The sequence below is a fragment of the Pelodiscus sinensis genome, chromosome 3, assembly GCF_049634645.1.
Source record: "Pelodiscus sinensis isolate JC-2024 chromosome 3, ASM4963464v1, whole genome shotgun sequence".
NCBI lineage: Eukaryota > Metazoa > Chordata > Testudines > Trionychidae > Pelodiscus > Pelodiscus sinensis.
In genome coordinates this window covers 39,437,598-39,463,439 of record NC_134713.1, presented here as the reverse complement: position 1 = coordinate 39,463,439, position 25,842 = coordinate 39,437,598, and the positions used below count along the sequence as shown (strand labels likewise).

The 25,842-nt window shown below is 38.1% G+C and overlaps 1 protein-coding gene across 2 annotated transcripts in view; it reads left to right on the top strand.

The window, feature by feature from the left end:
• CSMD1 (CUB and Sushi multiple domains 1) overlaps positions 1 to 25,842 on the top strand; it is a 1,865,804-nt gene that overhangs the window by 985,447 nt on the left and 854,515 nt on the right. The gene's annotated exons all lie outside the window — the stretch shown is intronic.

The following is a 25,842-nucleotide window of genomic DNA, read 5'->3' as shown; positions in this document are numbered from 1 at the left end:
TGTACTACAGGGTCATATTTAAGGCTCAATTTCACATTGTTTGTTATGAAAAGGAACTGAAAAAAGATATAAAAGCAGAATGATGCAAACATTTACAGGAAAAAAAATAAAGAAAATTAATCCAGTGAAAAAGAAACGTTGATTATACTGGAGTGACAGCCTTCATACTGTATTTCCTTCTTATATTATGTAGATTCTTGTAAATAAAATTCAGAGTGGTGTGCAGGAAAATAACCACTCAGCCCCAATTAAAGTTACGTCACTAAGTCCAAGAATCCTAGCTGTATTTTTTTTCCCTAATACAGCTACATTGTAATCAATTACATTATTAAGGGAAAGAATTCGGCCTGTTATGCTATTTTTTCTCTTTATATGTTTTATCATCTTGTTTTGTGTAAAAATAAAATGATTACGCCATCTGTGATGGGTTTCAGTAAACACTTTGTTTTCTGGTTATGATTGTTGGAGGAAAGAGACAGCTTTTATTGGGGTATCCAACAATAACTCAAGTAATTTAAATAACTTCTTATAGACACTATAGAGTTACAAAGCAATCACTTAAAATTGTACAAACAACATATAAATGCTAATCAGTTCAAAAACTATTAAGCTTAGTTCTCAGAGTAGTTCTAATGTCCCCTCCTCTGACTTATGTGAATCACCTTTCACATGTGAAACTTGTACTGAATTTCTGATGCTTTTTTTGTAGTTTATGCATACTAATAATATGGCATGAATTCTCTTACTAATAAAGAAATAACTTTGATTTAATTATTTTTTAAACAGAGTGCCTACAAATCTTAAAAAGTAAGATCTACAAGCCTGATGATGTGATTAAAATGTGCATAGTGACTGTCTTTTTATACTGTTATTCTCGTGTGTGTTTTTTCAAGTATTAGTCTCAAAATCTTTCATGAACTAACAATATATCTAAAATAAAGGTATTTATTGCCTTAATCTAAACAACTAGAAAAACCTTCATATTTGGAAATGCTTTGTAACTCTATATGATTGGTTGTGAGAGAGATGGACATTTATTGAACAATCATCTTCTATACAATATTTTTAAATGCAAACCCTTTTATGTTTTTTTCTATGAATTCCTCTATGGCTCTTCTTCACAGTTAATAAGGAAACATAAGTACAGTTACCTTTCAGTACTTTTTAATATTAAAAACCACAATTATCTATTATTCATACACAAATACTTCAGTATCTTAGCTATATATGTTTGATAAATACAGGTAAATATTGATCTTGTGGATCTGTAATCATAGGTTAAGCCTCTTAGTTATTCTTGGAGCTGGCTGTTGCCACTAGTTTTCAATCAAGAAAACTGAAAGCAGTAGTAGTAGTCGATGGAATTTGTGATCTTAGGTAACTTAGACATTTCTGAAAATCCCAGTCCATGTATAAATACATTATGAAATTAGGGCATGCAAGTTTCTTCCAAATAATTCAGTCATGACACTGACTTCTAATTCCTGGTGGGACCCATGAGTGAGGCATGTTTTCAGAAGGGAACATGAAGAGAATAGAGGATGAGGTTATCTGATTGTCATGGAGGAATGTATAGAGACTTCTGTGTGAGAAGATAAGAAATTAATGGACCAGGCTGGAATGGCAAAATCGAGCATTTGCGGGGATTATGACACAGAATAAAATAAGTTCAGATAAATAGGGAAAGTGTTCCATAGAGGTTTGAAGATGAAAACAAGAATCTTAAACTTGATGTATTCTAGAAGACGAAGCTAGTAGAGGGTATTAAAGATGAGTGGATGGCTGAATTAGAATGATAGACAAGAGAGATGACCTTGCTGGCAATGATGGAAAGGGTCATCAACAATATCAAGAAGGGTAGAGAGGAGGCAATTGGAGTAAGCAAAGAGAAACAATGATATAGGATGAACTCTCATTGTGAGGAAATTTGGAAAAGAATGGAATGTATGTTGAGCAGCATGAGTTAGACATCCTTAGATGTGAATATCAAGTAAAAAAAAAAAAAGGAGTTAAAGCTGACCCCCAGATTACAGGAATGGTAGTGGAAGAGAAAATTGTAGCATGGATAATTAAACTTGGAAGATCAGGACTTCAGTTTTGACTACGTTGAAGTACAACAAGGACAAGTGCAGTGTCCTACACTTAAGACGTAAAAATGTCTTGCACTGCTATAGGCTGGAGACTGACTGTCCAAATAGCAGTTCTGCAGAAGAGGATTTGGGGATTACAAGGGATGAAAAACTGGATATGAGTCAACAGTGTACCCTTGTTTCCAAGAAGTTTAACAGCATATTGAGATGCATTAATACGAACATAGCTAGCTGATAGAGGGAAGGGATTATGCCCATCTATTCTGCACTGGTGAGTCCCCATCTAGAGTATTATGTCTAAGTTTTGTGTTCCCTACTACAGAAAGGATATGGACAAATTGGAGAGAATCCATCAGAGGGCAATGGAAATTATTGGGGAGCTGGGGCATTATTTATGAGGAATGGATGAGAGACCTGAGTTTCTTTAGTTTTCAGAAAAGAAGAGTAAAGGCAGATTTGATAGCAGCCTTCAATTGCTTGAAGTGGGTTCCAGATATGGTGGAATTATACTGTTCTCAGTGGTGGCACATCACAGAAGAAGGACCAATGTTTTCAAATTGCAGTGGTGAAGGTCTAGGATGGATATGAGGAAAAATTGTTCCACTAGGTGTGAAACACTGGAATGGGTTACTTAGGGGTGTGTCCAAACTATACCCCTCTGTCGGCAGAGGGATGTAAATTAGACACATAGAAAGTGCAAATGAAGCAGGGGATTTAAATATCCCGTGCTTCATTTGCATAATCGTGTCATGGCTTTTTTTCCAACAAGCGCCATTTCGAAACTGAAACTGAAGTTTAGACGCAGGTTTTTTGACAATGGGGTGATTTTTTCGAAAGTTCCTGTACTCCTGAGTTAATGAAATTGTCCAAGGAAATGTTGTATGGTAAGAAAAGGAAGTAGCTAAGGAGAAAATCTTGTGAGATACCTACAAACAGTGCGAGAGTGGGAGTGGAGGACCCATTGAAAGAATACAATAGAAAGCATTAAAGTTGTAGGAGAGTAATTAGAAAGAATAGTATTGCAGAAAAAGCTGGTTTGATATCTCCAGGGTCAAAATCATGTCAAGAAGAATAAGAGTGAAGTAACTCTTGATAACTGACTGGGAAGAGGGTATTAAACAACATTGTGAGAAGAATTTCTGAGGAAATGATTAAGTGGTATTTAGACTGAAGAGTATCAAGGATGGAGTTGGAGGAAAGAAACTCAAGGCAACAGTCAGAAATATTGTGTCTGATAAGTTTCAAGGTGATGGGTAGAGAATAGATGAGATGGTGGTTAGAAAGGCATGTGGAAGTTAAGATGTTTTCTGCAGGATGAGGGAAACAGTAGCACATTTATATTTAGTGGGGAGTAAATCAGAGGAAGGTGAGACATCAAAGCAAAAGATAAGAAGGGGCATGTGTGTGGGAAAGGTAAACTAGGAGACTGGAGGCAATGGAGTTGCTGGTCCGATAGAAGGTGTTGAAATGGAGAAAAGATGAAAAACTCCAATGTTATTAGTGATGGAGCAAATAGAGATATTAGCTTGAAAACTGGACGTCACAGTACATCTTGCTGATATATTCTCTACCCCCACACACATACCCCAAAAACATCAGCAAAACCCTGCACAAAAAGGCTTTACAAGAGGAGTTCAGTGAAGGAGAAAGATGAGCCAAGTAAGCCAGGGCTGGAAGCAAGCAGGGGGGTAGTGAGTCAAACTTTTGTTGGTAGGTCCAGAGAGCAATGTAATAGTAAAATTATGCACATCTTGTTTCTTTGTTCTTTCTGAATAAATATTGGAGCTAAAAGGTGAGAGTCTCCTCTCAGATCTACCCAATTAATTTAAAAAAAAGTATAAAATGAGGACTACATATCTTGAATAACTGAAGCCACACTCTGCTTGCTGCTCTAACTTGAATGTTCAAAGAAAATTGGATGGAATTAGGTTTTACAAGTTCTCTTTTTTGCATACTATACTTTTCCTCTCTACATTCATAATAATGTACTCTGGGGTTAAAATTAATACTTATAGAATAGCACCTGATCTGTTTTTTATATTCTTAATAGTATAGAAAAAATAAAACACCATGCATGTAATAAAACTCAAAGAGAAGATCTTATAAATGGCTTAAATATCAATATTGAGCTATTTTCTTACTAGACATAATAGCTGTATATTAAAATAATTTGTCTTTTTCCATACACTAACAGATCTGGAATAATTCCTGTAAAATTACTTTGGATGCATTGCTTTAAAACCAACTACACATTCACAAAACACCATATTTACATAACTCAGGAACAGAGCTAACCACACATTATTTAAAATAGGTGCCTTTGGAAGAGTCTTTAATTCTCAGTTCTATTTTACCAATTTTGCCACAGGTAGAATTTTCAGTTTCTATAGTGAGAAACATACTTTTCAGATATAAAAGGTTGTACAGTTATAAGCTGATTTAAATGTAGTGGTCCACTGTAAGAAGGAATCTATGTAAGAATCTGTTTCTGTTGATTATTGTGAGTGAGCAGGTAGATGGCATTTCTCCTTAAGACATTAATTGTTTTAATGATCTCCTTCATGGAGATCATTAAAACAATGGTGGCTTTAGAAACAAGATTGGACATAAGGTAGAATCACAAATTGTGACTCACTGGGTAGCCAGAAACCCCACATATATTGATCAGAAACTTCAAAGCAAATCATTAAAGGAAGCCAAAGCTCATTGACAAAAGTCATTTAATAACAGTTGGAGCAACATATCCAAGATTTTAAAAAACGTAGACAAGGATAGAAGATGTCTATGAGGAAACAGCTAATTAGAGGTGGACTAGAGCTAGGAGTAATAGAATGAAAATGAACAGGAAAAACTTTTCAAGCTAGAAGTCCCATATTTCATTAAGACTGCAGGGGCTGCGTCTAGACTGGCATGATTTTGCGGAAATACTTTTAACGGAAAAGTTTTTCCGTTAAAAGTATTTCTGCAAAAGTGCATCTAGATTGGCACTGATGCTTTTGCGCAAAAGCATCCATGGCCAGTCTAGATGCGATTTTGCACAAGAAAGCCCTCATCGCCATTTTAGCCATCGGGGCTTTTTTGCGCAAAACAGTTCTTCCCTGTCTACACTGGCCCTCGTGTGTAAGTATTCTTGCGCAAGAGGGCTTTTTTCCAAGCGGGAGCGTGAAAGTATTTGTGCAAGAAGCACTGATTTTGTACATTACAAAGTCAGTGCTCTTGCACAAATTCAAGCGGCCAGTATAGACAGCAGGCAAGTTTTTGCGCAAAAGTGACTGCTTTTGCGCAAAATTTTGCCAGTCTAGATGCACCCCAGGTGTGTTCTTGTCCACTATGAATAAAAGATAAAAACACAACTGTGGGGGATGGTAAAATATGGAATCTGCTGAGGTTATCCACAGGTGTTGGAATTACACTACTCTTAGCTAGTTGCATAATTAGTTGAAAAGTCTTTGAAAACAGTTTTCTGTCAAAGTGGGAGGGTATAACTAAAAAAATCGTGCCGGGCTTTCTCCTGGGCCTGGTACTAGTCAATATTGCATTAATGACTTTGATAATAGAGTGACAGATACGCTTATAAAATTTGTGGATGTCACCAGCCTGAAGGGGTTGCAAGCACTTTAGAGGACAGGATTAGAATTCAAAATGACTTTGATGTATTTGAGATTTGGTCTGAAAACTATATGATGAAATTTAATAAAGACAAGTGCAAAAGCTCAGGAAAGAAGAATCAAATTCATAAACAAAATAGGGAATAAGTGTCTAGACAAAGATTCTGGGGATTATAGCGAATCTGGACCCCAGCCATAGAGAGTGCCAGTTTCTTATCACCATCTCCTTCCTTTGAAAACCTCCACAAGCACTGGCAATAACATTGCCATACGAGTCTAAAGCACGGTACTGCAACATTCCAATAGCCTTGATGCCTTGATTCAGGTTCCATAGTGCTTTCTCATTCAAAGCTCCTTTTTAGGAATGTACCACTCCACAGAGATTACTATTTGCAGTTGAAATTTTGCATATTAAAATTGACAGAGCTTCTTGCGTTTCTTTTGGGTTTGCTATTTACATTTGAGACATAACTTGCATGATATCTGAACTGGCAGACGAATTCATTTTTACGTTCTTGTGTGTCACGTCTCCAAGGCAGCCATTTTCTTTTTCCCTGACACTGAACTCTTAGATTTTCATTCGAGAAATGAACTCAGAGCATAGAAAGGAAAAACTAAGGCACAAGATTGGGACTTAGGAGATGTGAGTTCTTTACCATAAACTCCTGTGTGGTCTTGGTGAAGTCATTCAGTCTCTTTCAGCCTTAGCACCTAATCTCTAAAATTTGGATTATAATACTTCCCTCCTACTGAATGTTGCTATCTTGTTTCCTTTGGTTGTAAACATTTTGAAGGAAGGGAATTTCTCTTACTACACATCTGCATAGTGCCTACCAAAATATGGCCCCCAGTCTTAGTCAGGGCTTCTAATCACTTCCAAAATACAAATAATAAGCAAAAAATAAATCTCCTGTCTAAAATGCTGGGGACACATGGAGGAATGAACATCTTCAGAATTGTTATAATCAAATATTGATCTATAAGAAACTCATGAATGGAATTTCAATAACAGATGAGATCCTGAATGGAGTAGATATGGTATCTTTCTACTTTTAAATTTTATAAAAATTATATATATATATATATAGAATCATAGAATCATAGAATAATAGGACTGGAAGGGACCTCGAGAGGTCATCGAGTCCAGCCCCCCGCCCTCAAGGCAGGATCAAGCTCCGTCTACACCATCCCTGACAGATGTCTATCTAACCTGTTCTTAAATATCTCCAGAGAGGGAGATTCCACCACCTCCCTTGGCAATTTATTCCAATATTTGACCACCCTGACAGTTAGGAATTTTTTCCTAATGTCCAATCTAAACCTCCCCTGCTGCACTTTAAGCCCATTACTCCTTGTCCTGTCCTCAGAAACCAAGAGGAACAAATTTTCGCCTTCCTCCTTGTGACACCCTTTTAGATATTTGAAAACCGCTATCATGTCCCCCCTTAATCTTCTTTTTTCCAAACTAAACAAGCCCAGTTCATGAAGCCTGGCTTCATAGGTCATGTTCTCTAGACCTTTAATCATTCTATATATATATATATTCTGGTCTGTGTATATCAAAAGAGTTGATTTCCATGAAGGTCAAAGAGAGTTCGATATTTCGGAGAAAATGGTGGCTTTTACCTAATCGCATTAGCTATTGACCTGCTCTGATGGAATCCTTTATTTCAAATGTCAGTGTTGTAATTCACATGTGTGATTTTTGTAAAGCTGCTATTGATAATTTGTTACACACAAACAATGTCAGAAAATTGGTGGGTCTTTTCATTTTTAATAGCAAATATATTTTAATGATTTAAGAAGGATTAATGAATTTATCCTTGTTTTAACTGCCCTTGCACCATCACTTCAGCTTCCTTACTTACCTGGCTAAAATTTCTGGCAGCCCCTCACTCTCATTATGTCTGCCTCACCACCTTTCAATGCCCATTCCCTCCTCCCTTGAGATATTTTAAATTTGTCACAAGGAGCCTTGATCTAGCATCCCTTGTAAGGTCCATCAGACATGGATTTTACTTTGATATACCTTAAAAAATGTTTAAATTTAATTCTGTCATTCACAAACGCTATTTTCAGACACTCTGTCCATATTTCCTTCTCTGTGACTCCTTACCTGCAGTTTCAGTCTCTTAATTGTAGCCATTGAAGGAAAAATGTTATCTTAGGCTGCTGAAGTGTCATAATGTAGAGTTTCATAACAGTAGTTTGTCTGACAATAAATATCTTCGTCTGAGATAGGAGTTAAGCTTGTTCATTTGCCTGAGATGTCATGAAATGTATGTGTGCCTTCTGGCCATTTGTGTGCTTAAGTGAAAATGGAGTTGGTTTCAGAGGCAAAAAATCTTGTGAATATGTTTGGTTCTGTCATTTGGATGGCATAATGCAGAAATTAATCTTGGTTTAACTGAAGATTTATGATAATAGTTTTGATAGGAAATACATTTGAAAACCCTAACTGTAAGTGAATAAACATTGTGTGGAGGCTGAAACATAGAGGGTGCATTGAGAATGGCAAGATTTTGTGCAAAAGCAGTCACTTTTGCGAAAAAACTTGCCAGCTGTCTATACTGGCCCCTTGAATTTGCTTAAAAGCACTGACGTTCTAATGAAAGAGTTCAGTGCTTCTTGCGCAAATACTTTGACGCTCCTGCTCAGGGATAAGCCCTGTTGCGCAAGAATACTTGCGCAAGAGGGCCAGTGTAGAGAGGCAGCTTAATTTTTTGTGCAAGAAAGCCTGATGGCTAAAATGGCCATCAGAGCTTTCTTGCACAAAAGCGCGTCTATACTGGGCATGGATGCTTTTGCGCAAAAGCACTTTTTGCGCAAAAGCATCCGTGTCAATCTAGATGCTCTTTTGCGGAAATACTTTTAACAGAAAATTTTTTCCGTTAAAAGTATTTCCGCAAAATCATGCCAGTCTAGATGCAGCCAGGCAGAGGAGGAGTGTGTGTGAGGGAGCAAGGGGTATGGACTATGTGAGGGAGTTTGAGAGCGGGGCTCTAAACTGGGAAAAAGGGGGGGGGGTCAGAATGGATTAAAGGGATTGTGCTTACCGCACAGAACTTCTGAAAGTCATATACCCCTGGCTGCAACTTTTAGGCACAGGGGCCAAGAGGTCTTTGTGCACTGATGCCTGCAAATACTGCCCCCACATCTCCAATAGGCCACAGTTTCCATTCTTTGAAACTGCAGAGTTGGAACTCAGGGTGGGGCACCCTTACCTATTTCCAGGCCACAGGGATAATGCTGGCCACTTTTGAGAGCAGCACTGGGCCAAGGCAGGTAAGGGGTCCTTATTCTGCTAGCACCCAAAATCTCCATTTTGCTGAAGTAACTTGCAGGAGATAGAGTGTGATTCCAGATTACTCCCCAGTGAAACTGGGAAGTTGGCAAGTCCACAAGCCGAGGAAGTCTGAGCTTTCCCAAACATCTCTGTGTATCCCTGCTCATAATCAGCAACAAGGCCATCTCTTTCTTTCCAAGGTTACTGGGTGGCTCTTCCCACATGGCTAGATCCCGAGGAGGGGACTGGAGTGGCCAGGTTGTGACCAGGGACTCTGGGCAGCCTATAGCAGGTGCTGGCACTGCCCAGTTGCCCATTGCTGGGACCTGCACCCCTCGCCCCCCCACCTGTCCAGCACTGTGGGCTGTGCTGCTTACCCACCCAGTGCTGGGGGCATTGGGGACCCACTGCTTTGTGGATGTGTGTGGGGGGGCAGCTATGTAGGGGAGGGGCACTGTGACAGAAATGGTGGCCCAGGTGTGTGTCTAGCATCCTGGCTCTGACAGTTCATGCCCTGCCCATGACGTCAAACATAGCCCAGAATCCTACTAAACTTCCCAATACAGAAAATGTCTATCTTTTGCCCTGCAGCATACCAGTCAATAGCAATAAGAAAGCAGTACTCCAAAGATACCAGCTGGATAATTCTCTATGTCTCCCAGCTGCCTTCATTTTAGCAAACTCTGGAAACTTCCCCCCTCCACACACTCACACATGCTACAGTTCACAGCTGGAATGGGTGAGTCACCCCCTTTCACTGTGCAGCCTCTAATCACTGGCCCATTCAAAGAGCAGCCTCAAAGCAAAGAGTGCCCTCTAAAATGAAACCACACTATATGTAATCTCGGTTGTTTGTATAGTCAAGGGCAGAGATATAGAAGAAGATAAATAATAAACTTCAGATTTTGAGTTAGTTAAGCACACAATATCACATGTTTAGTAATTAAACTATATTTACAGGAGATCGCCACTACACCTACACTATTTTAAATGTTAAAACTTTTTAGAAAACACTGTTATTATGACACAGCCTTTGGCCTCAGTATATTCTGGAAGGGAGTTCTAAAGGTCAATTTGTAATTTTGAAAAGTGTGTAAAAAATCTTGTTCACTTACCCATCATAAGAAAAATAATATTTTCTGACCTATTATTTCTTGTAAAAATAAAATAGAAGCATTTCCTTTAATTTTCAAATTTATTATTTGTTAAATTAATGGGAAAACTGTTGTTTTATTAAAGGCGGGTCCCTAACCCATTCTCTCTTCAACAATCCTTATTTTACATTCCTTTAACAAACATTATTTAACATTCCTTTATTACATTCCTTTAATATCTTTTATGTTTCCTCTCTGAATTAAATAAGCATAATATTTTAACTATTTTGTTATATGGAAATCTTTCCATGAATAATTATTTTGCTTCTATTTATCATCTCTAACCTTTATTCACTGAACAACACCCCTAATAATAATTTTTATTATTTTGATTGCAGCTGAACACTGAACATTACAAAATAGTTACACTTTATTTAGAAATAATGTGTCTGAGTGGTTCAGATTGGTCCTTTCAATTCCATTATCTAGCTTTGAACTCCACTGAATTTAATTTGCTTAACACTTTGATGGCTTTATAAGAATAGTAGTAACACTAAACCAAGTATACCAAAACTAAGTTTTAAATAAAACATGAAGCAATCAGTGTCGGTCAGAAGTGGGTGGACCTTCCTGACATTTGTATGGATATTTCCAGTGGTCAGGATCCTACAGTTCATAAAACTGAAGCTTTTTCAGTTCAATACATATCACACAACAAATCAAGATAGAAGGAAAGGTGCCTCGCTTCACTTCAAATTTATTTATTTGTGAGACAGCTAGAAAGAAGTTTTTAGTACATTTCTACTAATCCAGTGTGCAGCCTCTATTCTCAAACTCCCCAGAAGCCTAATAGAGACATAACTAAATCTGAGCTAATCCCACAACTCTCAGACATATCCAGCTGTCATTAGTATTTGTTATCTGAAGTAGTGGTGGTGGAATGTATTTCAGTAGATGGAGAACAAGAATCAAATTGTCATATGTTAATCCACTATTGTGTAACTCTCAGAATTTGTCTCTTGCTCCTTCTCCTAGTTTATTTTGTCTTTATGCAGCTGCCTTGCAGAGGCTTCTCTAAAGCATACAAATGCCTCATAATAAACTCTAATAATCTCTCTACTTCTTGAGACAACTCTATTCAGACACACTGATGGGGGGGATGGATGATAAAGGAAAAGGAGGCAACTGTCCCACGGCCATTCAAAAGGGTAGTGGTGGTGGCTAGAGCTACAGGCCCTTTAAATCACTGCTAGAGTCCTGTGTGGCTTGCTCTTGGCAGCACCAAGGAGTGCCTGTGACAGGCTTCCTTCCGCCTAAGGCTCCATCCTTTCCTGGGGTGCAGAGCTGGCCACACACACTACCACTTTGCCCAGGGGCCTGCCAATTCTCTTGCACCCCTGATGCCACTGGTTCTGTTTTCCTTCATGTAATGTCAGAAATATAGTGTGTTCTTAGAATTGACATCCGTATAGTTTCATTCGTCTTCACTATGGTTTGTTAGCATTTAGAAAGCTAGTTTTCTGTTCTGCAAGCTGTTGGTAGGTGCCTGTGTAACTCACCTTCTGGGAGAGGTGTACTGTCCCATCTAGTGCCACCTAGACCACTTACAGAAAGAAAAATTAATGTGCTCTACAGCATTAGCTGAGAGGCAGCTGGCTTTTAGCTCAGGCTATAAATGCTCATGCACTTAGTTCTAGAGATCCCAGGTTCAGCTCTGCTTCTCTGTGCTACACCTGCACCCACCTGAAAAACATTCAAGATGAAGAAATGTATCACATGACCTTAAAGAAGCTAGTTTCACATGTGAAAGTGGTTTGTTGATTGGAATATCTAATTTTTGTTTTATTCTAATGAAAATTAGGTCTATTAGATACTTTGTGATGTTCCTGTGTAAATTATTACCATTGGCATATGTAAAAATGGAGTTCCCTTTAAAATCCCATATTTAGGCTTATTCAGGAAAAAAAACTTAACATATCTGAGTTAGTGAACCTAAATACCATACTGTTGTATGAGCTTCAAATTGGCCTATTGATGCAGGAGGTGCTTCTCCAGTAATTCTAGTTGTTAATCAAGAAAGTAATTTGTATAGTTGAAAGCATCAAAACAAGATCAATGCACTTTTTCCCCTTCAATTACTCTCCCTTGTTAGCAATAACATTGAACATTTATTTTAGCTTCAGCAATGAACATTTATTTTCTTGTAAACAGCACAATTCTGGGAACAAATCAATATAGAAATGCAGGAAATAATTTAAATAAGTTGTTGAAAGATGTAAAAACACAAAAAATGTGTATTGGGGGGACATTTTTATTCCTGTAATAAAACAAGTATAGATTGCTCTATGTAAGAAGAATAAAAAGATTTCGTGTAATATAAATGTGTGGGTGTGTGGGTGCGAGAGAGAGAGAGAGATTTATATCTCAGGTTTATAGAATAAGTTATGAATATAAAGAGAGTAAAATAGAAATTGAAGAGCTTATACCATCTGATTGTTTGAAAAAGTAATTACGATCTGTTGGTCTAATGTATAAAAATGTTTTAAAGCTTTAATGTTTGAATAATATTTCTAGATTTGTTAAAATAAATGCCTAGATCCTAAAGCTCAAAATCTTAACTACAAATAACTGCTTGAAGAGATGGATTGCTGACTTTGTGGTTTTGCTTCCTGGCAGTTAGGGGTGACTGATAAGAAGCTGATGTGCTGGGTTATTGAATTTTCAGGTTCTTCGATAAATGCTTGACCTCCACTATTTGCTTTAGCTTTACAAAATATAGATGCATTTTGGAAGACTTCTAAATGCATCACTTTTTTTTAACTGTCAGCTCTTCTCTTTCTTGTACTGTTCTGAAACTAATGTATTTGAATTTTTACTAAAGCGTTGGTTGGAAATTGTTTGTGTCCAAACTAGAGAAAAGCAAGAATGACTGAAATAAGTAAATTCGATATGCTTAGGCGAAGAAAAATACAAATACAATCTAGCAGTCTTAGTAACTTCATATAACTATGACATAATTTTAGGCTCAGATCCTATAATCTGATCTGCATGGGCAGACTTTTGTGCCCAAGTGAAACCCTGCTGATTTCAGCTGATCTTCATGTGTGTGACTCAGCTTGCAGGATGAGAGTATTAAATACTAGAGGCAAGATTTGAAAAAGATAGACGAGCCTCTGAAGATGCATGTAGGCTCTGAATGGGATTTTAAAAAGCAGCTAAGCAAATTAACAAAAAGTTCCTTTTGAGTAAAAGGTCCAAAAACATGAAATACCAACAGAACCTTAAGTCTATTGCTGCAAATTGAGTGGTCTCATATGCACTCTATCCCTATACCATCAGCAAGAATGTCAAAATCTAGGTTAATGTAGTGATAGGCCAACAATATCCAACACAACCTTGGGAAAACCTTTTGCAATTAAGAAAATATTTACTGAACTGAGTTAAATCCTGAGTTAGGTTTAATAACTTTGGGATCCAAAAATGCAGTTGGGTGTGTTATGTGTGGAATTGTATTCAGCTCCTCTAGAACAGTGTTTCTCAAAGTGGTCCAGTATGGCCATTCTTATGTTCTTATATGTTCTAAACACTCTGTAAACTATTTATGAAGTGTTACAGGTGTTATCTTTGAGCTACTATATCTCTGATGTATTGTGTGTGGAGAAGAATTTCAAAAGGCATCTCCCATCTATACCCTTTTAATCAAAAAGATTTTTTATTCCCAAATTATATCCACCTTTATTTACACATATGCATTTATGAATACCCTGCACATCTACAGGGCCCAATATTGCAGTGGGAGTCTAGGCAGTGCAATCCTTCCGAAGAACTGACTCGCACCTCAAAGGAACAGATCTACTATACTCCCTCAAAAATTTGAATAAAATTAGTAAATATAAAAACAAACATTATACTCCCTCTACTTCTCATTTGTTTGGGAGTATTTTTAGTATGTAGCATATAAGCATGTTGTCTTTCTTTATTAATATAATCTTTCACTGGAATATCTGAGTTTAAATAACACCTAAAAAGGTACTTATCCCTGGCTTTAGGCAACCTGACATACCATTAGTAATATGATTACATCTCAGCAGCAGCCAGATACCTAAACACAATTCCTCTCTATCCTTTACTGTTTGTAGGAAGAGTAACTTAAAGCCCTATCAAACAGGACTATTTTAAGTGTTCCCAGCAGGTTATCAAATTCAAATGATTTCAGTGCAAGTGGGAGAGAAAATTCCAGAATTTCAGGGCTCTCATAAAGAAGATTCTAACAGCTACCTCCTCTCCCTTATAACAATGGAGATCCAGCTTGAGCACCCCTGTTGTGTACAACTCTGGCAGCATGGCATAGGGGGAGGACAGTTCCTCAGGTAGGATATTCTGGAAGCACACAACCTGTGCCTCCACCAAACCTAAAGTTTGGAGTGGTTCCTGCTCCCGAGTATATCCTTGAAAGTGCATTTTTCTGTTTACTTAGGGTTTGTTATTTACAACAGATTACTATTATATATAGTCACTCTTCGAGATACGTTATACATCGTTAGTAGTTTAAGTCCTAGGGCCAGACCTACAAAGTTATTTACGTATATAAAGACACCCCTAGGCAACAAGTGGTATTTTCAAAATGTCAGGTGTCTAACTGCACTTCAAAGTCATGGAATTAGGCAGTGCCCCTTTTCCCTCCATCATAACGTTAAAAGACATCATTGCTTTTACTTTAATGATCAATAAATGTAAATTACTTTCTGGTTATGTGAAACTATTCAAACTCTTTAAAAAGTTCTAGGTTTTTCAAAAATTGTCCCCGACAAATTACTTCTTCTTGTGCTTCAATTCATGTTTTTTTCTTTTCTGTAGCTGTAACCAGTCTCTTAACATCACAGGATATGATCAAGCTTCTCTTAAAACTGCGTTAGTTTATGATTTGGCAAACATGAACATACTTACCTTTAAGTCATTGCATATTACTGTTGAAGTGTAAATAGAACTGTACACATACTTTAGTGTAAGGGTTGGTGGGATTAAGGGTTGATGGGATCCAATTCCTATTTTCAGTTAGACCCTGAATCAAGAAAGCCATGTGTTTAAGTTCTTTGCTAAGTAGGGATGGATTTAAACATTTGCTCAAGGATACATGTAATTAACTGCTTTACTGAATCAGGCCCTGAGATAATGTACTGAGTAGATGAAGTTGCTTCTCTTTTTCTCCTTTTCAAATGTAGGTATATGATCTATTAACTGAAAGTCAAGCAGTGTGGGCTTTTAGAAATAATCATATGACCTGTAATAACAGCAGTGGTATTAAGAATTCAACTATTTAAATGAGGAATTTGAAGTATGTTTGGTATGAATAGGATGAGAGGACCCTTCAGACATCAAGACTGGCACAGGAGAAGGCAGGCTGACAATTGGAGAAAGGAGCAATGTGGGATGCATGGAAGAGAAGCTCGAAAGGAAGATTTGGAGAAGTCAAAATCTGAAATTGAAGGAAGTTGCAAAGTTGTACAGAATCTGGAATGTGAAAACCAAAAGGTTGTGCAGTATAATTTTTAATAGATGTGCAAAAAGCCTAATAAACTTCAATAGCAAAATATCTAAGCAGCCTTCATTACATGCAAAATTGCTGGGGAAGGAAGACTGATGTTCTAGGAATTGCCTGTTTTATAATAAGATTGAGATTTTCATACTTGACCACTCATTCACATCTGTCCAGCATCAGTACTGAATGATACCTGGTACTGTCTTGTATATTCAGTGGCTTATATGGAAAGGAATGATAATAGCAGGCCAATAATTAATGAACAGATAAGGAAAAAACCATCACTCCAGCTGGCAATAATTGGCATTCATTTTGGCAGTGCCACTGGAGGGAAAAGGCAAATTCAATGACCATTCACCTAGGAATGAGCTGAGGTACATTAATGCACAGTAGTTGCTCATACTGGGTATGTTCTGAGAGCAAGGAATATTTGAGCCTCCAGTGCATTCAATCATTCACATTTTACAGTCACTAAATTAATTTTAGAAGTGACTTCTAAAAGTTTTGACTTTTTATAGAAAAGTGTTAGTGAAAATATAGCATGGAGTTCATGTTTTTAAGGGCTATATGATACCAACCCTGCTCAATACTTCACACTTTGAAATCCTTTTGTTTTCACTTGAGCTCTTTATATAGTAAGTTACCACTTAGCATGAGCGAGGATAGCAGAATTCGGCCTTAATTATGATTTTTTGTTGCTGTATACGTTTTCATTGTAAAACAACAAAAAATAAATAAAATAAAATGCAAGAAACTGAACTTGCTTTTTGAGGAAAAAATAAAACAATTTTCTTACAATATTAATATTGGCAGCAACAGGCTTTTTTTTCCTGTGGAATTCTGAATCTGCCAGTAGCTTTCTGAGTTGCCAGTTCTTCTTAGTTAATTTCTCTTTTATTTGTCAGACCATATGTTATTGCTTGTGAAAATATAAAGAAATATATATTGCACATGACAATCTGAATTCAGTATTATTTCCATCTTTTCTAGATAGACCTAAGATTTTACTCATATAGATGGATTATTTTTCATACAATATAAAATTAATCTATAAAATTATAGTGAAAATCATTATCTTTTTAGGGCATTAAGAAGGACTTTTCAGAGTAATTTTAGGTCTTAATGAAAACATCATAAGTTTGGGATCAGTGGCAATTCTGCTAGGAAATGAGTTTTGTAATGACCAATGGGTTGGTTTCTTTTAATCTTGGAGGGTTCCCAGAGCCTACACGTTTGATTTCATCAGTTTTTAAGCACTCCTGTGAGATCATAAATGCCCTCAATTGCAACTGCTATAAATGGGATTTGAAGCCATCAGCACCATGCAGTGTTGAACTGCATCTGTGAAATGTTTTGTTGTCCCACACTTTTATGTCTTTTATGCCCTCCAAGCTCTCATTTTATGTGAGGCTGTGATCATCCACTGAAAACTAAATCATCCTACTTACTTGGGAGCTGTGAGATCATGAAATGTGGCATTGTCCCCACTCACTCATAACGTGGTTTCACATGTATGTGGTATCAAAATGAAGAGGGATCCTGCTACATAGCTGATTCTTTTCCTGGGGACAGTTTTGGCTCCGTTCCCTTCTCAGCATCTCCCCATACCTTCTCTCTCATAGATTAGAGATAGGTAATAGGCAGGACCATGATCCAAATCTACACTCCTAGATTTTTTTCTGTAGACCAATGACCGGGGAGAAAGTAAGTACTAGGATTTACTACCATGAAGGCTGGGGCACTAGGAAGTGGGAGGGACGGAGGAGTGCAACTCTCGGCCTCTAGAAGGGGTGGTGCCTGAGCAGAAAGTGCAGAGCTGGTGACCACACTCCGCCAGTCAGGCCTTTATGGCTATTGCTACTGCAGTGGCCAGGAGCCTTGGGGCTGTGGTGGTGGTTTGAATGGCCTGGTGCTTCTGCTATGAGGTTCCAGTCATCACTGCTGTAGTAGTGGCAGCTTGGAGCCCCTTATAAATTGCTGAGCTTCAAGGCATCTTTTTTGCTTCCTCCCCATTGGCAGCCTTGTCGGTAAGGTCCAGCAGTGCCACTGATGGAGGGGGAGCAAAGGTTCAGTGCTCTACACTGGATGTATAGGGCCAGTACCAGACCGTACTGGCCACTTTCACCTCTGACCATGGAAACAGAGGTGATGTAAGGGCTGGAAATGGCAGGTCACATACCCCCCATATCTCTGGACGTCTCTGGAATGTTCACCCGGAAGTAAGAAGGCAGTATTCTCCCTGAAAGTTGTACACTGTGCATCTTTGCAGTTTGGGGACAGAGTAGGACAGCTGGCTCAGTTCCTCCTCTCCCTGATATGGGGCTGCTTTGTTATCCCAGTGCTGCTTGAGGAGACAATCAGAAATAGGGTACGGTAGGAGAACTGAGACAGAGTGTGGACCTTGACTATAATTGACCAAGAAATCCAGACTTCGACAAAAAATAATTGACTATCCCATTAGAAACTAAGGCCACAAGAGGTTATTATGGTCATCTAGACTCACCTGCTACATAACATAGATCTTCAAAATTCTTGAATTAATTCCTATTCAATTAGGTCTTTTTTAAAAAAATCCGATTTTAATTTTAAAATGTGCAGGAATGGAAAATCTACCACAACTAGCCAATTAGTCTGTCATAAGATGGGATTTTCAGGTCTCTCCTCCATGTCCATCTTCTCTCCTGAGCCTCCGGTCTCTAGCTCCATCTCTCTCTCTCCTCCTACTGCCTCCCCCTCTCTCTTTCAGCTCTCCTCCACCTTCTGCCTCTCTCTCCATCTCTCTCTTTCTCTTCTCTTCCTCCTGCCTCTCACTCTCCCTTTCTCTTCTCCTCTTCCTCCTGCCTTTCACTCTCTCTCTGCTCCATCTCTCTCTTTCTTTTCTCACCCTCCTGCCTGTTACTCTTTCTCTACTCTCCTCTGTCTTCGTCGGGGATGCATGCTTGTCCAGGCCCTGCCCCTTGGATGTGTACGTCACCACCGCGCCACTTTTCACCTCCCGCTGTGGCGCTCGGCAGGGGGGGTGGGGCGGTGATGTTCACGGCCAGGGGTGGGGCCTGGAGCCGCTGTCACACCGCATGTCACCGCCTCACCCCCCTTCACCTCCTGCTGTGGTGCTCGGCTGAGTTCTGTGCCACTCAGCCAGGCAACCACAGGGGAGCAAGCAAAGCAACTGGCTGTTTGGGCCCCACGGTCCCCATACAGCACCCCCATTCTGCATGGGGAGCGCGGGGCCCAAACAGCCACTTGCACAGCTTGCTCTCCCGTGGCAGCCCGACTGAGTGGTACAGAACTCAGCCGAGCGCCACGGCGGGAGGCAACAGCACCCCCTAGAGGCAACTCGTGATGCTACAGCGTTACAGAGTCACAGACATTGGGCTACTATATATATGATCCTTGGTAATTAATTCCCATGTAACTACTCAAAAATTGTATTCCTATAGTAGTGTTTCTCAAAGTGGTCTATGGATCTCACCTGAGAAAGCTACCAACAGGTCACTCTGGTTTGTTTGACGTCACAGCCATAGAGCCTTGCAGCTCCCATTGGCTCTAGTTCACAATTTGCAGACAAGGGGAGCCCCGGGAAACTGCATGGGCTAGGCCTCTGCTTCCTGAAGCTCCCCTTTACTGCAAACAGCAAAATGGAGCCAATGGGATTCGCAAGACTCAGTGGCTGTGATGGTGGTAAATAAACAAACCGGAGCAGCCTGTTGGCAGCTTTCTCAGGCTATATCTACTCTAACAGGCTATTCCGAATCAACTATTTCAAAATAAGCTTATTTCTCTTCACAAGCAGGAATTATTATTTCAGAATAATAAGCCTCTTATTTCAAAATATCAGGCTTGGTAGTGTGGACGCTCACCTTGTTTTTTCAAAATAAGGGGAGTTATTTCAAAATAAGTCCCTACCGTAGATATGCCCTCTAAGTGGATCTGCAGATCACTTTGAGAAACACTGTCCTATAGTAATGATGGTTCTGAAGGGATAATGCAGATCAATTATATTCAGCTAGGAATATAGTATAAACCAAATATAGCATGCAAATATATTTCATTTTGGATACAGTCTTCAAGTTTTCAAATAATATTTCCTAGGAAAATTGTATATTTTTCTTTTTCACATGTATGTCAAATTTAAATACAGTACACTAGTTTAAACTGGAATATTGTCTAAGAGAACTCACATTGCACTTTATTGTTCCAGGTTAGGTCAATAAAATTTGTTGTGGTGGTGTCTTTGTTTGTAATCTCTGCAGGGAGAGTAAAAGTAAACAGCCTCTCCTGTGGTTTCTTTTGATTTATCTAGAAGTCAGAACAATTTGTTAATCACAGGGTATTATTTAAGCAAAAGGGCAAATACCATGTGGGTGTTAGTTTTCTTGAACTACACACATTTCAGGTGGGAGAAACAAAATAAAAAATGCTGAACTGGCTAATACTGGATATTTGCTAATTTTGTCTCAGTCTATGAAAAAAAATGAACTTACCGAGCTCCTGGTATTATATGAAAATTATTTTCTTCCTAATATTAATATACAAAACTGAACTTTTGGAAGCGAAGTTTCAACTGTCACTCAAAGACATCTTGATCTGTGTCTCATTTTATTTTCAGCATTATTCCTTGGTGAGATCACTTAGCTTATAAAACTGTTCCTGACTTTGAATAAATATATATTCAGTGTTCACCCTCATTCCCTCATCATCAACTAAATTTCTCTTTCGTAAACTGGGACTGGGCAAAAAATGTATAATTTTAACGCAGTGTTTTATTACTAGCATTATACTCAACCTCAATATGCTTGTACATTGGGGGAAAATTAAGCAAAATCTAAAGAGGAGATGAGTGTAAGTGCAAGGGCTGCCCTTCTTTTTCAGGGTTAAAGTAATCTGATTGATTAAGAGTTTGTTGAAAAAATGGACACAATAAGTGTTTCAGATGAAAGAATGGCATTTGAGTTTCCTGAATATAAATGAAAATAGACTTTTGAAAAATTCCAGTCCTTCCTGGAAATAATGCAAGAACAGATACGTCTAAATTAGTATGGCAATGTGTGTGTGGGTGGGTGGGGGGGTTGTCCCAGAGAGAATATAAAATGCAAAATATAAAACTGAAAAAAAAAATGCTATAAAGAACATATACCTGATTTTTTTTTCAAGGTCCAACAAAGTAGGGGGAAAAGTGGACATTTTCTTTTTGCACAAAGGGGTTTACCAATCTTGTGGAAAAGGGGGTTTTTGCACAAAAAGAAAACATCCACACTACTTGTTTTTGCACAAAAACCCCAGTGCAAAAACAGATCGGCAGAAAATATGCAAATGAGATTATGAATCATGCAAACGAGTCCCTCATTAGCATATTTTTTGCCGAGAAAACTTGTAATGTAGACGTAACCATAGTAACTGGGGCATAATTGTGCACTTCATTCTCATTCATGCTCTTGGGGAATGGGGACAGCTTAAACTTTTGGTCGTGTAAAATAATATAAATACCTATATATACAGATCTCGGCTGTGATTGGTTACATGTCTCAAAATTGCCAAGCCTTACTCTCAGAACAAACATGGCCACAACAACTTCTGACCCCTTCCTCATTCCTTTGGCTCATATTAAACTTCATCTATTCTACGGTTATTAAATACAATGTATTTAAAAGGGGAATCCTAGTGCAGAAGTAGTCTGGTTGACATGTTATAACAGGCTAGGAAGGAAAGAGTGAGGACTTGAGATTTGGTGGGGTGACAAAAAAAAGTGGAAACTGAGGTAGTAATGCCAACATTTGTTGTGAACACATGGATGGGGAGTTTTACAGGCAGTTGCCTCTAGAAAAAATTATTTAAAATATTGAGAGGAAAAGATTTAAAATACTCCACATGAACACATAATTGAGAGCACATTTTGGTATGAAAATAATAACTCGAAGATGTTCCCTGTTAATTGTTTCCAGAGAAAATAAACTTGAAGTCAAATATCTTATCACTGCAGGATACTATTATTACCTTGTAAGGAGAAAACACTCTCAAGTTTCCCTTATTATTGATTGACTTGCCAGCAGTTTGACTGACACTTTACAAACAAATGTGAAGACATGGTATTGTTGCTACAAAGTGCTTACTATCTAGTTCAGACACAGGTAAAAATGGTTAAGACAATTTTTGTGTAGTTTTAGAAGTTGAAAGTGTTGTACAGCAAAAAGACTGGTAATTTTTTTTCTAAGGCTTGTGGACGAAATATGATTTGTAGGTTACATAGCACTGAGGAGAGTAATTATACAGTTCTGTTTCCATAGCATTATTTTTTCTTCACGTAAAGGTTTTATTTTTTTCTTAAATTAGATTGTGGAAATAGAACTGGTTGATGATTTTATTATCAGGCATTCTAGAAGTTGCAATTTAGCTATGTCCATATAATTTATAGTATTGTGTGATCAGCTGTTGTCTTTATAACTACTCCATTGGCAGCTTCAGGCATTTATATTTTCATTTAACAATATAAATGTCACTATTAGTGCTAATAAATACTGACAAACCCCTGAAAAGGTCAAATTGGTTCTATAACTCAAATACCTGTCTGATGTTAATAGTTTTTCAAGGTTTTATGTGAACACTTTAAAATAAACAGCCCTTCCATTGGGATTTAGCAACTTCAATTTTTTTAAATTCAATATATACCCTTCTCTTGTATAGATGTTAGTACAGTTCTCCACATGTTGGATATTAAAACTTTTCTTACAGATATTCATTATTTTCATATGTTTAAAACATATTGGAAAGTGTACAAAAGGGATAATAATCCCTTTGCTATCAAAGCAGCAATTGAACATTCCTCTCCTGGTCAGCTACCCATGCAACTCTGCAGGAACTAATCCAAGGTCTTAGTACGTTAATCATTTCCCACTCATTCCAGATTTGCAAAGCTACCCAGTCTGGCATATAACCGTCTGGGCCATTGTTTCCCACAGCTCTTCTTGGCCCCCCAGTTCACTGTTCTGGAGCCAATGGGAGCCACGAGGCTCTGTGGCTGCAGCTCTGGTAAATAATCAAACCGAAGTGGCCCATTGACAGCTTTCTCAGAGTGGATCTGTGGACCATTTTGAGAAACACAATGTAGTTTTAAAATCTTGCTTACAATTATAGTGGAAATTTAGAGGCTTTATTTTCCCAAATCTTAGGATATGGAAAAATTTTATGATTGTGGTATTAATATCTCTAGAAACACCATTTTTCCAAAACATTTATGATGACTCAGTTAGCTCTAGTCACCAGATAGTTTTTATTCTAGTTTGATCAGAGACTAGGTTGGTGAACTTTTATGAATGTGGCAAAATGAATGACAAATTACAAGGGTTTCTCTGCCTTTTGTTCATTGTGAATTTTATATGAGAGACTTAGCAGATCAGAAAAGACAGATGAAGTGCCTGTGAGCTTCCCCTTGATGCATGATCAGAGTTTCATATAACCTGGGAGAGTGTAATCACTCAAGCCCTGAGCTGATTCATCCATGATACTGTTTTCAGCAAGAATTCAAATGATATGCTTCCCTTCATATTATACATGTCTAGCAATTCAGTTATATAAACTATAGGAGCAGACCAAAAGCTCACTTATTTTCTTTTGTATCCACAGCAGATTTAAACTCCCTGGGAGTCTGTTATGCACCAAGTGCATATGTAATTCCCAATAATATCTTAACAGAATTTTTTACATGACTTGAAAAAGTGTACTTCTTTGTGCTTAATATTCCCCTCCATCTGCTGATGATTCTGAAATATCTGAATTGTTATGTCAAATGGTAATAAGTAAGTAAATCCATTTATTCATGTCTAGCTGCTGGTGACATCATAGCAGAGTTTTTGGAAGATTTCATCATTCATCAATAACTTTGAACATTCAGCTGCTGACATTACAGTGATCTTCTGTACTCTATCCATCCATCTTCTTGTTCATAGACACTTCTACCATGATATTCCACCATTCCATCCATAATAACTTTCTCAAGGTTATTTCCCACTCTATCCCTAAAATGAACAAAGTGTGTACTTTTTGCTATTTTAATTCCTGACATCAGGGTCTGTTTCTCTCCAATAATATTTCTAATGTGGGCATTGTTTTTCCCCCATTCAGGAGATAAGAAAGCATCATATAAAGCTTCCATTTTCTTGTTCTTAGCAGTCTTAAATTTTTCAGGAATCACATCCATAAATCATGGGCGGAGGGGCATTTCATCAATTGAATCTTAACACATTTTGAGAGATCCTGATTTTTCCACACTATCTTAAGGAAAGTCACAGCTGAATGAGCTATCGCTACTCATCTTGTGGTTGCTCAGAAGCAGCTTGTTTTGTTGGATATGTATAATGCCCAGATATTAAATTAATCTACTGTTTGATCATAATATCTGTTATTTTGTTAATCATGTCAAGATACATGAATCTCATTTTCATCACATTCAGGAATATTCCATATTCTTCATTAACTGCTTTTATAATTTTTGTATACTTACAGATTTTTGTAGATATCCATATTTGTTTCATTGTGTCAGTGGTTGGTGCAAAGAGGTTCATATCATCAGCATATCTGAGGTTGGAGCAACAAGTGTCATATCATCAGCATATCTGAGGGTGTCCAATGGAAATCCCAGCTCCTTCCACTTAGTCAAAACCTTCCAGGGCTTATCTCATAATAAATTCTGCATATATATTTGAAATGAGGGTATTAATACACCCTTTCTCACACCCTGCCTAGTGGAAAACCACTCATTGTCACCTTTTGCTGTTGATACCATGAACTATTGTAGGTGGTAGATGTTTTTGATGAATTCAATAAGATACTGTGCAATTCCCAGGCCTGCCAGTATCCTCCAAAAATGATTTTGTCCGATATTATCAAATGCTTTTGATTAGTCAACGAAATACATGATCAGTTATGTGATGGATATTCCTGTTTTGGTGTCACAACCTCAATTGTCTCTGAAGTCAGTTTGTTGTGATGGTAGTTCTGTTTCTACCCTTTATTTTATGTGATCATGAATTATTTAGAATAGGACTTTGCTTGTGAATGATATCAGATAGGTGATATGATAGTTACCATGCATTGTTATGTCTTCCTTCTTTGGTATAGGCAGAAAAAAAATCCCTTTATCATTTCTAGTCATCCATACATTATTACAGATTTTTCACAGATTACCAGTACTCTGTTCACCAATCCCTTTTGGCAATTCTGTAGTCATGTGATCTACACCTGGTGCTTTTCCAGGCTTCATTTTCACTTCCACTTCCTCTCACAGGATTGATGGCTCTAGCTCCATATTCTCTTTTCTGCATCTTGTACTGGCTTTGGTGAGGCATTCAGATTGGCATAGTAACCTCTCCAGCTGTGTTTAATATCTTCACCCTCAGTGCACACTGTGTCATCATGATCTTTCATTATGTTTGATTGTGGAAAAGCGTTTGTACCTTTTGTATTATTTTTGTCATAATTCTTCAGTTCAACATATTTTGCCCTCATGCATTTGCTTTTGTCTTGTCTAACCTGCTTTAGAATGTGTCTGTTCGGTACCTTGTTATATCAGCTATGCCCTGCCATGTGCAAATCTTTCTCGTTCAGTGCATATTGTCTGCCTGCCAGGTCAAACCCCTTCTCAGTTAACCATTGTGCAGTCCAGCACTGATATTTCAGAATGTGTACTTTGGCAGGCTTGAGAATAAAAACATAAGAATGGCCACATTCAGTCAAATCAAAGGTCCATTTAGCATAGTATTCTGTTTGCCAACAGTGGCCAATGCCAGGTACTTTGTAGTGAATGAATAGATCAGGTAATTATCAAGTGATCCATTTCTTGTATCCCATTTCCAGCTTTTGTCTAATAGAGGCAGGAGAGACACCACCCCTTGCCATTGATAGACCAATTCCCCTTCCTAAACTTATTTGCAATGGTGCTGGAATAGTTTTGGGAGCGGGGGTGCTGAGCTGCACTCCCACCACCTTTGTCCATGGCTCTCAGCACTTCCCTAGAGCTGGGACCTGCAGTTGGGACCCCATATGCAGAGACAGTCCTCTGAGTAAAGCTTCACAAAGCAGGGGCTGGATATTTTCCCTTCCTTTGGGGCTTAAAAAAGACAGGCAGTGAGATGTGATTCCTCACTTTAGTGCAGTGAATTGGTTTTTGTAATTTTTCTTTCTTTCTTTCTTTCTTTCTTTCTTTCTTTCTTTCTTTCTTTCTTTCTTTCTT